Genomic DNA, 14311 nt, shown 5'->3' with positions numbered 1-14311 from the left:
TTTATATATGAATCTCTCTCTATCTCTCTCTCTCTCTCTCTCTCTCTCTGTCTCTCTCTCTCTCTCTCTCTCTCTCTCTCTCTCTATATATATATATATATATATATATATATATATATGGCTTGCCTTCAAATTCTTACACTGATGAGCTATTCAGTCAAGGAGCAGGATAACGCAGGCGGAGAAGAATTTTGTGTTAATTGGTTTATTGAGAGAAAATCATCTGTGCAGTTTAACCTGAATAGGAAAAGGTTCCGAGCATCAACTCACTCGTGTTGGATGTGTCAAAGCCATGAACTTTTCAACTTTTGATTTGAATTCTTTCAACGTGGTGAAGTTCTTTATTTCACACAGTAGTTTAATCCAGACTGAGCGAAATGATAACCATGATGATCATGATGAAATGATGTTGGTGAAGTGGCTGCCAGTGGTCAGCGACTGTTACAGAAATCCCTGTTGGTCCAAGTCAGTGTTGCAGTGGCAGTGTGATGTTCCTGATGCTGCAGGATGTTGCCCTGGGGTGTAAACACACACATTAATCGTATGAATCTTTTCCTTCTGAAGTGACAGTCTGAGTAAAACAGTAAATATTACACTGTCAGGATCATGTGATTTTAATGACTGTATAATTCACAGTTGAAGGCAGGCAGGCGGGCACATGGCCACAGATATGTGAGATTATATATAACAACACTGACACAGAAAAATGTGTCATGATATGGACTGTAGCCATAATCTATGTCCTGGTGCAGCTGGATAAACGTCTAATAAATCAGTATTACAAGTCCATTGCATCTACTTCCGTATATACCCTCATACTATGGGAGAGTGAAGGAGAATTTACCTGAAGTACATTGCTGATATTTATTAATCTAGATTGGGCCTTTCTTTCACTTACAGTTATTACAGTGGAAACAGATTAAATTTTGAGTTATGACCATTCTCATGCCACCTTAAGTAAATTTGAACACTGATGTTCTTACTGCTTCAGAAGGAATAAAATAATCTTTTTAAAGTACAGGTCCAATGCACCACTCTTTTTTATTTTACTTCCCTTGTTTAAGTTAAAACATTCAGTAAAGCAAATGTCTCTTTTTAATTTGTTTTGCTCTTTTTTTTTCTTTTTACTAAATCCGCTGCACTAACCTCCTTTTAAGTCAAAGCAGAACCCGAGATGAAATCTACAACACAGTTAGGGTGAACATCCTCTGTCCGCCGTATGACTAATTTGTTTTTTTTTTTCATGCCTATTTAAAGATAATACTTTCAGTGGGGCGAGCTGTGCACTGCCTGTTTGAAAAGGGCTGAGAAAAGTAAAACATGGCAGAGTGGAGTCCAACTGAACCAAGTATTTCTATGCTTTAACTCACCTTTTTTCCTGAAAGAACTTCGAGGCAGTATTACTGATGAACTCGATGTGTAATTATGTTGCCCTTAATTAAAATACTTTGTTACATTTTAAAAGTCTTTGTCCTCAGGAAGGACAGACAGTTGAGACTGTCTAGGATGTTAGAGTTTGAGCTTTATTACGTCTCAGGTGCAGAGACAAATGTCCTGAGGTGTACTTCCTCAGAGTTCATGGTTCAGTGGTGACTGTCAAAAATAACTGATTTAAGAATAATAGCACAGAAAAACACACAAAAAAATCTCCACTAATTGGCCTTTGAAGTGAGTAATAATGTCCTTTCAGATATGACATGAAGGGTTTTAGTCACAGTAGTTGTGACATCAGGAGGTAAACACTTCTGTTCCACTGTGTGTTTGCTGTTTACTACGTTAGTCGTTGTTCTCTGCTGACACCCATGACAGAAAGAAACAAGTGCAACAAGTCTGGGACATAATTCATCCCTATTAGAATCAATAGCAGTGCGGGGTTAAAGGGAATTATCTTCACAGCCATCTAAAGCAGCCTCATTAAACCTTAAGGAGAGCGTGTCTCTGACATCAGACAGTATCTTCTGATCTGAAAGGAGAAATAAAACATTTATTACACTCTGGAGAAATTAGCATGCCTTAAAATTCCTCCCACAATGTCCCAAATCTGCTTGTTGCCTCATTTAGCAACATTTCTGCTCTGTTTTATATTTCTGTAATTATCTGTAAGTTATTCCTTGCTAATATGATGAGATGATGTTTGTCGAATGCAGCTCCTGTCTGAAGTCAATGCAAATTAGACTGGTTGGGTGTGGAAAGAAAAAAACCCAAATCGATTAGATGCTGTTGTGTCACAGAAACCCAAGGGTGCACTTTGTAGTGGTTGTCAAGTGTCTGTGCGGTGCTGGATCCCTATAGAAATGATAAAATCATATATAATAAAAAAATGTGGACAATGCATCTTTAGAGTAAAACTAAATATAAGAAACGAAAAGTGTCTGACCAAACTGTAGGTCTCAAAAAAAATGGCACAGTGACTAGAATGAGGCACTTAATGGAGTATTTCTGTATTTGCTGCTTTATTCTTCTACTTCTCCACATTTCAGAAGGAAACGTTGTGTTTTTTGCAGATATCCTAGTTACTGTTCAGATATAAAGAGTTGTTGTGCTGAACTTTCATCCTGTCATCTCATAAATCTTGTGAGCCATGGAAGGTGGCTTTACCCGCTGGAATTAACCGTATATAAAGTTGTTAAAAGTAGCCGTGCCTCAACCAGCTACAGCAGCAAAATGCAGCAGCATGAATGCTTTTACTTTTGATACTTTAAGTACATTAATCTTGATGCTTGTGTAGTTATATTTAAGATTTTGAATGCAGGGATTTTACTTGTCAATGTATTACTACTTTTACGAAAGTAAAGGATCTGAGTACTTCAGATCACAGCTTCTGTGTTGTGACTCTGAATCACCATACTTTTTTTTTGAGGGTGTGCTGCACCCTTCCCACCCAAAATGATTGGGATGTGCCTGCTGCCTGATTTAGGTCCTAATCAATAGGTTTTACTGAATAAGAGAATCTCCCACGACAGGGTTTGAATGAACAAGAGGCATTTTCCCCTCACAAGTTCAGATTCACAAGTACAACTTTTAGAAGTTATAGTCCCTCGTGAGATGTGTGAACTTTAATCAGCATCTTGGTCTTTTGTAATGAGCTGCTCATGTTTTCAAGTCTCATCTACTTCACTCTTCACACAGGCTGTATTGATATGCAAGAATGGCTGAAAGGAAAAGCCCTTTCAAAAAGCCCCTGCAGAGACGGAGCTGCCACCCTATCACAAGTTTCTACCAAGTACAGGAGTGTACAGTGATATTCCTGAATTTGTGTTGTTACATGCCAAGAAACTATCCTTAGTTGATAGATATGAGGTGGCTGAGACTGAGGCCAAGATAACTGATTGCAATAGATCTGGATGTTGTTTAATAAGTTTGCTGAACTGCCTCACATCACCCTCTCCTTTATCATACCCTCTCCCCCACATCCTCTCCCTCTCCTCACTCTAATACGCTCGTGTGGTGAAATCAAAACACAACGGAAAAAATAACTGTTCTAATTATGAGCTTGCCACATAAGAGTGTGGGGAGTGAATAATGCAATACTCTTTTTCATTAGCTCCACTCATGTTGCCAAATACAATAGATTATTTGATATAGTTAAAAATTCAACTTTAAAGGGAAAGTTTAATTTTGTCTCTCGAAGCAAGAAATTCTGGGCCACAGATAATAAATAAGAGACATAAATTAGACTGGAGGTAAAAAAAAAAAAAAAAAAAAGCTTAGTAATACTTGTAATAACTTGTAGTAATACTACACAGGGATTATTTCCACTTAGCTTAGCATAAAGACTGTAAATAGCAGCTAGCCTGGGTCTGTCCTAAGGTAACAAAATCCACCTGCCAGCACCTGTAAAGCGCCCCAGATAACAGTATACCTTGTTTGTTTAATCCATTAAAAACTGAAATCTCTCAGTCACAACAAGACTCCAGTTTTTACATTTTGGTTTTTGTGTGGATCAAACTAACAAGATGTAAAGTGTTAATTAGTGAACTAGAGAAGTAGATCTTCTTGTCTAAATCTTGGTAAGAACTCAATAAACACATTTCCCAAAAATATTGAACTGTTCCTTTAACCAGGTATAAACATAATGTTTACCCATTGCATTGCCAGATATTGTTTACCATCATTAATAGTTAAATGTTTGTTAATTCTTTTAAAATACTGTAGTAAGTCATGGCTGAAATCAGATGGATTTAGAGATCTGAAGGCCCAGGGCAGTTAAGGGCACAACTGGGACCCCTTAAATCTCTGATGTACTTTTTCATATACAGTATCTTCAATTAATTAGCCTCAAGTTGGAGATATTGTAAGTCAAGTGTAAATGCAAGGGCTATTGATCTGTCGCAAGAGTTGTGTGACACTGATCTGACAGATATCCCACCACATGGCACCACAGCTGTTTAAACACAAACCAAAACATCTCTGGAGGATTTTGGTCAAAGCTGTATAATTGGAAATCAAAATGTCAGACAGCGAGGGACATGAAAATCAACAGGATGAAAATGGACGAATTTTTTAAAAATAAAATAAAACTGACAAATGGATAGAAAAGAAATAAATTTAGGCAGAATAATAGAGATCATGATATTAAACTGAGACCATGTAAAGGATCTGGTTACCATGTTTCATACACCAAATGAAAATAAATGTCATGAACTGACATTTGAGTCAGCAAAATGAAATGACAGTGATGTTCCTGGAAATTGAGTCAGAGAGGTTAAAGCGGGTAAAGTATGCAACCACTGAAACTGAGAATAATTGAATTGTTTTCAAGCACAGGCTGTTAATTACACACTTCTTGAAAGCCTGCTGCTCCTGTGTGCAGTTATTAGCCTGATGTTATTCTCATTGTAAGAAAGGGTTAAAGAACAGATCATAAAACTAGCTCATACCCCTTTTTGGAAGATGTTCAAAATGTTGAGAGACTGTGTTTTCTGTGGCAAAGCAAGTCTTGCCACTCTCTAGTTTTACTGTGGTTTTGTGTCCTTTTCATCAGACTTTTGCCCCAGTTTTAAAAAAGTTTAGCCTTTGACTGTGTTTACTGTATAACTCTAATGTCCCCTATGCTGCCTTGGCTAGTTTCAGTCAGAGAAAGCTCAGAACACAGTATTAAAACATAAAGATCAAAAGTGAAAGGCACCAATCTTTATTAAAACATTCAAAAATAGTACCTCTATTCTGGCATTGGACAAAAAAGCAACAAAGAAAACAAACTATTGTGGAATGAGTAGGCTAACTGGTTCCAAAACCACTTTAAAAACCAACACAGGAAACTGAAAAGGGAAAATTATCCAAACTGTGACCAATCACCACAAAGAAATAATGTGTTCTCCCATTTCAGAGCTTTTGAGGACAATTCAGTTTCAGAAGTTAGATGCAGACCTCAGGAAAAGCAGAGGAAAAGCTGGATGTCAGGCCAAACTGCACAGCCTGTTTCTAAGTTTCCCAGAGTCATGGAAAACTTAAGAATCCCTTCAAGTCTGTTCATTTTATTTTCTACTGCTGCTCTCTCACAGTGGCCTAATGGCTGCTATCCATAGTGTGAACCATGAATGTAGTGTGCCATATGACAACAGTGTAATGGATCAATCTTTAAACCAGCATGTTATGAAAATGTTTCTGGTGCGGTGGCTCTAAAATTGAAGCCAACCCCAGCAGTAACGCCAGAGAAGATGCATTTTTTATAGTCAGAAAAGTCAGATCATGTGTGTTGTCTCTCTGAGTGACTTCTATACAATTCTAGGTGTATTAAAGTCAGCTTTAACAAGATGAGACACTGTTGCCACCAAGTGGTCTGGAAAAATACTGTGCACGATTTGTCAGAGCTGTTTCTGGAAAAAAAAGAAAAGGTGGAGGATATGGAGTCGCCTGTCAGTGGAAATCTCTCTTGGAGACTGCATTTTATGGGCTAGTGATGTAACTTGACATTTTCGAGATCAGAATAGCAGAGTACAAGGACGGTGTTTTCCCAGTGTGTCAGCGCAGGTGATTCAAACAAAATCAGACAAAGGTTCTAACCCAAGGCTTTAAAGGTAAACACAAGGTCAGACTTTTATCTGTGTAAATCCCTGTCTCCGCTGCACACAGTCATGGCCGAGACAAGTAACTTTATGCTCAAACACAACATGAAACAAAGCTCAGTTTTCAGAATTCAGCAGCTCTCAGGATCAAATTTACAGCCGTTACTTGATGCAATTTTAACCATCTGAAGTTGTGAACTTTGACATAACATACTGTTTTAAGTTGATATGGAAACTTCAAACATCTAGAAGTTACGAAACAACATAATTTATTGCCAGTTGTGTTTCTGACCACCTGGTGAATGTAAAGCCAATATTCCTTCTCTTTTAGCTTTGTTTAGCTGGTTGCTATCTGCCTGCTGTTTGGTGCTGAGCAGGTAGTGCACAGTAGCTTTTAGAGCCTTTTCACTGGAAACAGCTGCCTGCTGTGACTGAAAACAACGCTACGAAAGCAGTGAGTGAAGCAAAACAGTTAAATTGTGGCCCACACAGCTAAACAAACTGAAACTCACTATAAATCTCCACAAAGCCGAGGGAAGCTGCAGATTCTGGTGATAATTCTCTGTAGGTTCATCTCCACTAATACTACTCCTCTAATTGATCAATCTAATGATAATCTTACCCCCCCAAAAAAGTATGTCTTTAAAATAATCTAGTGAAAAATGTACATCCCAGTTTCTTGGAGTCCAGGGTGACACCGTTAAATGTCTTGTTTCATCAAACCGACATTTGAAAACCCAAAGATATTCAGGTTAATGTCACATAAGACAAAGAAAGCAGAAAATCCTCACATTAGAGAAGCTAGAAACAGCAAATTTTAAAAAACCACTCACTTGATTTCAAAAATAGCTGCCATTTATTTTTTGTTTCAATCAACCAGCTGATTCAGCTCTTACATGCCTGTATTATTCATGAGGCACACAGGTTTCTTCACAGGAGACAAACAGCAGGGAGCCTTGAGCCACCCTTTGAACCCTCACTGAAGCGTTTCCATGGTTTTAGATGTTTGATCGACAGCTGAGTTTGGGGTGAGGTGTGAAGGTCGTCCTCGCTGTTCCTTCCCTCTCGTGCTCCGCGCTCACTCTAATCACATCCTCAGCCTTGACAGATCATCCATCTCTCTCATCCCATGCTGTATTCCTTCGTCCTCGTCCTCATCTTCGTTACCCCTTTGAGTGGGCGAGAGGTCGTGACCTCACCAGACATATGGAAACTGCGTCATGCATCTGTGGTAATTAGCCACTGAACCTGTGACTCCAAACACATCAGCTGAACCATAAAGTAGAGCTGTAATCGGTCATGTAGACTCTGTCGAATCACATTATTTTCCTTATTATCGTTATTATTATACTGCTGTTTGATATACTCACACACAGGAAATTACAAATTGGCTAAGGAAGAACTGTTGTCCTTTTCAAAGATGTTCAAGACTCATAACCAGTTGTGACTGACTGTGATTAATGCTGCACGTTGCAGTGTAAGGTGCCGCTCTAATCAGTGCTAACAGACTGCTGGACCACATTCAGCATATGCTTTACTGACTCACTGAGTAAAGCACACACCCTAATATCTCGCCTAGATTGCAAGGTCTGTGCTCAACGTGGCATCCTCAAATTACCGTTCTCACTGCACTGAAAGTGTCCTCGCAGTGTTCCCTCATTTGTGACCCTCATTGTAATGCCTGAAGTGCAGTAAAATTTGTCAAGTCATGCCAAGCCCTAGAGACAGCTGTAGGAAGAAGTGTGTGATATTACATCACTGACCTAATGATATTGGTCTGTGAGGTGACATTCACAACAAGAATATGCCCTGTAGTTGAGTCATCGACTCATGTTGTTTTTGTTGAAGCCGATTATTCTCAGATCCTTGTAAATATTATTTTTGTGAGTAATCCTTTTGTGTCTGCTGTTCCCAAGATACATCTCACAGCTCTTAGAGGAGGCTAATATTTGCCAATCATTAATTTTCCTGAAAGAAATTACTTTCAAGGACACTGCTGGCAACAGACACCGAAGACATTACAGATACAGATTAAATTTTGATCATAGCACACAGTTATGGTAGGTTTTTTTATTCCCCTGAAGTAAAATCAAACACTGACATGGAATTATGATTCACTTCCACAACTGCTAAATATATTTCTGCTTTTTTAAATAATTAGGCAGTGGCAAATGAAAAGAAATAGCAGAATTACCTTGGCCTGGACGTTTTTAGCATTTTTATCTTACTAGGGGCATGGCTTTTGGTGTGTTGAACTAAATTTTTGATTCTTGGTTGAGAATAAAACTTTAGATTTTTTTTTTTTTTAATCCCTGTTGTGCCACCATAAGGTTGATAATTGTGGTGGAAATATTTCAAATGACGCCATCATCAGGTCAAAATTTCAGTGATAGGACCGCTTACATGTCTGTAGGCACTAACGTTTTTTTTTCCTTCATGTGGCTTCTCACGTGAGCATGTAATGTCATGGCTGTTCTAACTGTAGTTCAATAACCTCAGTTTAATCTCTTTAAATCGATGGTGAGGTTGTAAATATGTGAACTATTATCATCTGAGCACAACTGATGCATACACTGAAATGTGCTAATATTATATCATTTTCTGAATTATTAATTAAAATCAGTTCAAAAGTGATGGTTCTCCAACAACATAATAGTGTCATTGTTTTCCACCTGGAGTGCAGATCATCACAGCTGACTGACTATGCGTCAGCATCAGGTCTATTATCATCATCATCACCTGCAATTAGGCTCGTCATTAAAATTAAGGCTCAAGGCAGTGGTAGCTGACATTGAACTGGTGTGTGAAACTTGATTTTGTCAGCAGGTGCAAACTGCTCTGTAGAGAGAGACATGAATCAGCAGTAGTGGCTGCCAAAATGACTGACAGAGTCACTCAATAACACGGCAATAGCTGCTGAAGGTTGACACATCACATAAACGTTGAGTGTGAACTGCCATGGAGAGGCATCTGGCATCACACCTTGTCATCAGAAATAATTTTTACTTTATTTGTAGAAACGCGGTGCCTGGAAGATACAAGAATCTTGATTTATTTTTAGTGTTTTCATACTTCCACACCAGAACATGCTGAAGGAGATTCTAATAAAGTGGAATCAAAAACAGGTGCTTTTGAAAATTTAAAATATGCCCTGGTGCATGCTGCTTTCGCCTAAAACATACGTCTATTTATGTTATTGCAGAAGTCAAAATCTTGCAGGTACCATGTGTGTTCAGCTAATAGGTAGCATTTATGCAGCAGTACCCCGTCTCATCAGAAATATACACTTTCTGCACTGAGAAACACATAGAGAAGTGCCTTTACAGTTCACCTCAGCAGTGGTGATATACCATACAGTCAGAGACATGAAAGCAGCGGACCCGTTCATCTGCCTGCTCTTTAAATCATTTTTGACAGTTTCATGATTAGAGGGCACATCAGCTCAGGCTCATACTTTCCTGACAAACGTCTGTAGAGCCTCCCCCCTTCACACCTTACTTCACTTACTTTTCTTGCTTTTTCTTTACATGATTTGTTAAAAGTACGACTTAGCATTCTTTTTGTTCGAAAAAAGGATGGAAACAGATTTTCTCCCTTCATTTTGTGCACCAAAGATTGTTAGCTGCTGTTGAAAATTAGTTTGTTATGTTTGTTTGTTATTTTATTGTAGGATAATAAATAGAAACACCTAAACCATAAGCCATGGTACTAATGTTCTGGCTTCATTTTCAGAGAATTCGGTTCTCTTGTAGACCTTACCTGTGCTGTCGGTTTGAGTTGTGAGAAACATACATCAGGCTATAAGCTGTTGATGTCCCTCGTTCCCATTACAGTGAATCAGCAGCGTATGAAACAATCCCATCTGCTGCACCGCCTGCCCCTTTTTATTCTTCTACACACTTCTGCCCCTGTGATGTGGATTCATTTTGGTATGTATTGATTCTGTATGAGACGGGCAGCTGCTGGTTGACAGCTGCATCTCAGAAGGGAGAGCAGAAAGTGTTTTAGGACTAAGTTTATACGGATCTCGTACTTAAAAATCACATGGAAAAAAACTATTATCTGAAAATGAGAAAATGTTGCCAGCACAAGGGATTAAAATGAACAGTAATGGCTTGAGATGACTTGACACACACGAGTGTTGCTGGATAGTCCCCTGGCTCAGCAACAAATCATCACAGTAACCTAGCAACACCACTCATAGTTTAATTAGACTGACTAGATAGTGAATAGCCTGTAGCTGGATGGTAATCTCCTTTAGCACACTCATGGTCATGTTGCTGTTTCTGAATAATGTCATGGAAATATATTTTTTTGTGTGTACTCAGTCAATGACACACAGAGACATGGAGGGTTTCACCCGGCTGCTGTGGAAATAATTAGCTTTTTGTCAGACTTTTCACCAAACAAATGCTCAGTTTATTACCACCAGCACCAGCGTGGCTGGTATTGTTTTCACCTTGTGAGTCTATGTGTGTGTGTGTTTGTCATCATGGCAAAATGTGGTTCTGGAGACACCTACTGTTGCAGGAACTAACACAGGTGGTTTTGAGTACTCTGACAGGTGTTTATATGCCTCTGTTTTGTGGCCAGATTTTGTCGCCGTAATAGTATCACAACTGTGCAAGACGACGTGACGAAGCTTTACGGTTGTGTAGTTGAGATCAAAATGAAGGCCAAGTTCAAAGACGGGTGAGGTCCGAGCAAGGGCGTTGAACGTAGGGGGTTTCAAAGAGGGGAAGAGGCCATCTAGTATCTATAGTATTCTATTATATCTGCATAATGTGCATCACTGAAAAAATAACCATTTAAAAGGATATTAATATATAATATAGTCACACCAATATTATGTTTTTCAATGCCTATATCTTAAATTCACATTTTAAACAAATTAGTTCAAATTTAGTTCTCTCACGCTGTTCGAGGACCCACAGCTTGTCTTTCCGACAAACGTAGCAAAAATGAATCTAAATTAGTTTTTTTTTATTGATCCTATTGATGTTATAAATGTCTCACTTCCCCCCTGAGAGAGCATGATCATTCCTCAAAGAGTTCAGACTAATTACCCAAATTATCTCACTGGCTCATTAGCTTCTGATGGCAGTTTACTCTGATAAGGCACTTTTCAAACAATAGTAGACATTACGCTGTCAAAACGTCACTCAGAAAATTAAATTAAAGCTCATTTAGTGCATACAGCATGTGTTTGTTAATTAGCATTTGTTTCACATTGTGTCAACAAGTCCACTAAAAGCAAGTGTAAGTGCAAGTGTAAGCAAAAACAAATAAGATCTGTAGAGTTCATTTACTGTGTGCAGTTGATGCTGGACACTCATTTGACTAAAAACTATTCAACATATTAGATAAATACCATATAAGTAAATTGACTATATATATTTTTTTAAAGATTACCCTTTATACGGTGCATAGGTTATATGGCGATCCACGTTAATGAAGCATAAAGCTGATGAATGTAGAGACTGTGGTGTTTACTTCACTGTCCATCACAGTTAATGATAAACCTGGACAAGCTGTTCAGACTTTCACCCACACACTCATGCCTGTGCATGGCCTTGAATAGTGATGGCCTCCTACAGTTATTGAAAGTGTTCCATCAAAGCAGTAAACCAAGATGTTTGGCCTTTTTCATCTGCATTTACAGAAGGTTTGCTGACCACACTCCATCAGCTTCCCTGCATATCCACACCCATGCTAAACAGTCAACAACATACAGTAAGATATCTGATAGAAAATCAGTAGCACAAATTCATGGTATCCAAAAAATAAACCTTACCGACCTTTTCTCTATTGCGGCCCTCAGGCTCAAATTTTCTCTTATACAGATCTGAAAGTTGAAATGGGGATAATCATGACATTTATTGAACAATCTCTTGTTCCCCAAAGGACTTCTTTTTCATTTAGCCATTACATGACTTTTAGTGCCACTCGTAGGCCAATTAAATTATTAACTTTGAGCACATATAACTAACGGCAAGATCATACCTATTGATTTTGGTGTTCCTGTGGCCCTGTAGACAGATATCGCATAAAATGACAAGATGATTGCCCCTGACATTTTCTGAGCCTATGAGATCTCCCCAGAGGAAGAGTCCCTTTAATTTAGGTGGTTTTGTGACTCATTCTGTGTTATTCTGAGACAAGCCTTGAGACAGTCATTATATTTTAGAACCAAAATCAGTATGTCGTTCATGCTGTGCAGCCTTGAACACAGCACTAATCCTGATCCACCCTCTCAGCAGCACACACAATAGCATCTCTTGGAAGCTGAATTTGGTCACTTTGAACTTCCCTTCTTGAATTAGAGGTGCAGGAAAACTGACCTAGCCTTCATATAAAATGCTCTTGTAAAACATATAGTGTCTCTAAAAATGAATGCAAGGCATGTTTGTGAATCGATGCCTGCGTACCACAGCAGAAACCTATCGATTTCAGTGCAGTGTTTTCCGTCATTTTCCCTCAGTTAACAGCGGTGAATGTGAAAACCAACAGCGCTGTTTTTTCCACTCGCTTTTTCACTCAATCATTCCCACTTGACAAAATAACATGTTATGGTGTGTTTTTCAGTTTAAGTTCTCATTTATGCTCTTATGGTGGAGCAGGTCAGGCATGTCAGGGAGGCGGTAAAACCTTAAAGGTGAAATACATGTTGCCGCCTTCAAACTGCACCGCAAATTGCAGAGCACTTATATCATCTCACTCCATGGTTGTTGGTATCCAGATGAGAGAGAATATCATCAACCTACTAGGTCATTTGAACACAGATATAGTTTCATCTCACTCTCAAATGTGCCGCTTTTGGTGCACCTGTGCTTGGTTACATCTTTTATGTGGCCACTGATTTAGCAGGCGCATCTGAGAGAGTCCTGTTATAATCTGTCAGTATTCAGATCAGCAACTCAGGCATCCGACCAGAGAATGCAAGAAATTGCTGCTTGACGCAAAATGTTTGCCTCTGGCAAATCTCTCAGATTTGCCAGCTTTTGTTAAAAGTCGTCCAGTCTCTTTTTAGTAGTAGTAGTAGTAGCTGAGAGTATGACCAGTACAAGAAAGGAAAATTATTACAGTTTACATCATTAAAAGATCTCATATAGCAGAAAATTTGTTCCAAGTCCAAATTTTGGCTTCAGCTCCAGCCCAACATCTCCAACATCCAGCCTGACTCTTTATGCTCCCTCATAGTTTAATGTTTATGTGAACTCCATCAGAGTTTCCCAAGATAATTTCCCTAAAACTAAGAGTCTGTCCCAAGAAATTCCATGAATACTAATGTTCCGTTCTCTCGCTTCATAAGCCCCCGCTAATGCCCTTTCTGGAATATTCCTTGCCTTTGATAGGATTAGAGTTGTGTGTTTAGCAGGATAAAACGAATGAAGCACATAAAGTGCAAAGGCTGCATTTATGGGCCAGCCTTCACCAGAATTTAAAAGGCGGAAATATCAATTGAGGCCAGAGGAGTGGCTAAAGATCGATTTTAGCACTTCCACTGATAATGTAAATGACAGTAAGGGAAATTACATAAATCAGTCATGGAGAATGACTTTGTTATGGTGGTAATATTAATCAGTTTTAGGTCAAACATGACTTTTAGTGCTGTACAAGTTTTGACACAGACTTGGCTTTCCAAGTCAGATTTTTTTTATTTTTTTCAACATCCTTTATGTAATTAAATGAGATAAAAGGCGGTTTCATCAAGATATGATGAAATATATTAATTTATATGTTCTAAAATTAAGGCTCTTTAACAGGAATGAAGATATATATTCTTAATGATGCTGTGCTATGCAGTTTCTTCTTCCAGCAGTTTCCATTAGGGATGAGTCAAGAAGAAATTTATAGCTGCAGTCTGATATGTTAATAATTCCTATGAACTGTAAGCTCATTGAAAGTGGTTATTTAAGTAGAAATATGAGACAAAAAACCAAAAATCTTCATGTTCACTGAATGGTTGCACGTTTCTGAGCAGCTCTTTCGGTTCCCCAAGATAGACCCATGCACACCTCATTACCGCTTTTGCCAAGTATATACCATTATCTTAGTCCAGCTTGCTTATTTGGGGCAGCGGTAGGACCTCTCATCTGGAACACTTTGCTCTAATGAAAAGGTGTCATGTTTGCTCCGACCATGATGGATTGAAAGAACACAACCTCTGGAGAGATCTGGCACAGCTCCGCTTGAGAGGGGGAGAGAGCCGCTGCCAGTCAGAGGAGAGGAAGCGAGCCTCTGCCAGAAAAAGGACCAGAGATGTGATTGATGCCACTGAACCACAACCTCCAGGCAAAGCT

Source organism: Toxotes jaculatrix, chromosome 19 (genome assembly GCF_017976425.1).
Source record: "Toxotes jaculatrix isolate fToxJac2 chromosome 19, fToxJac2.pri, whole genome shotgun sequence".
Classification (NCBI taxonomy): domain Eukaryota; kingdom Metazoa; phylum Chordata; class Actinopteri; family Toxotidae; genus Toxotes; species Toxotes jaculatrix.
This window is presented reverse-complemented; position numbering follows the sequence as displayed.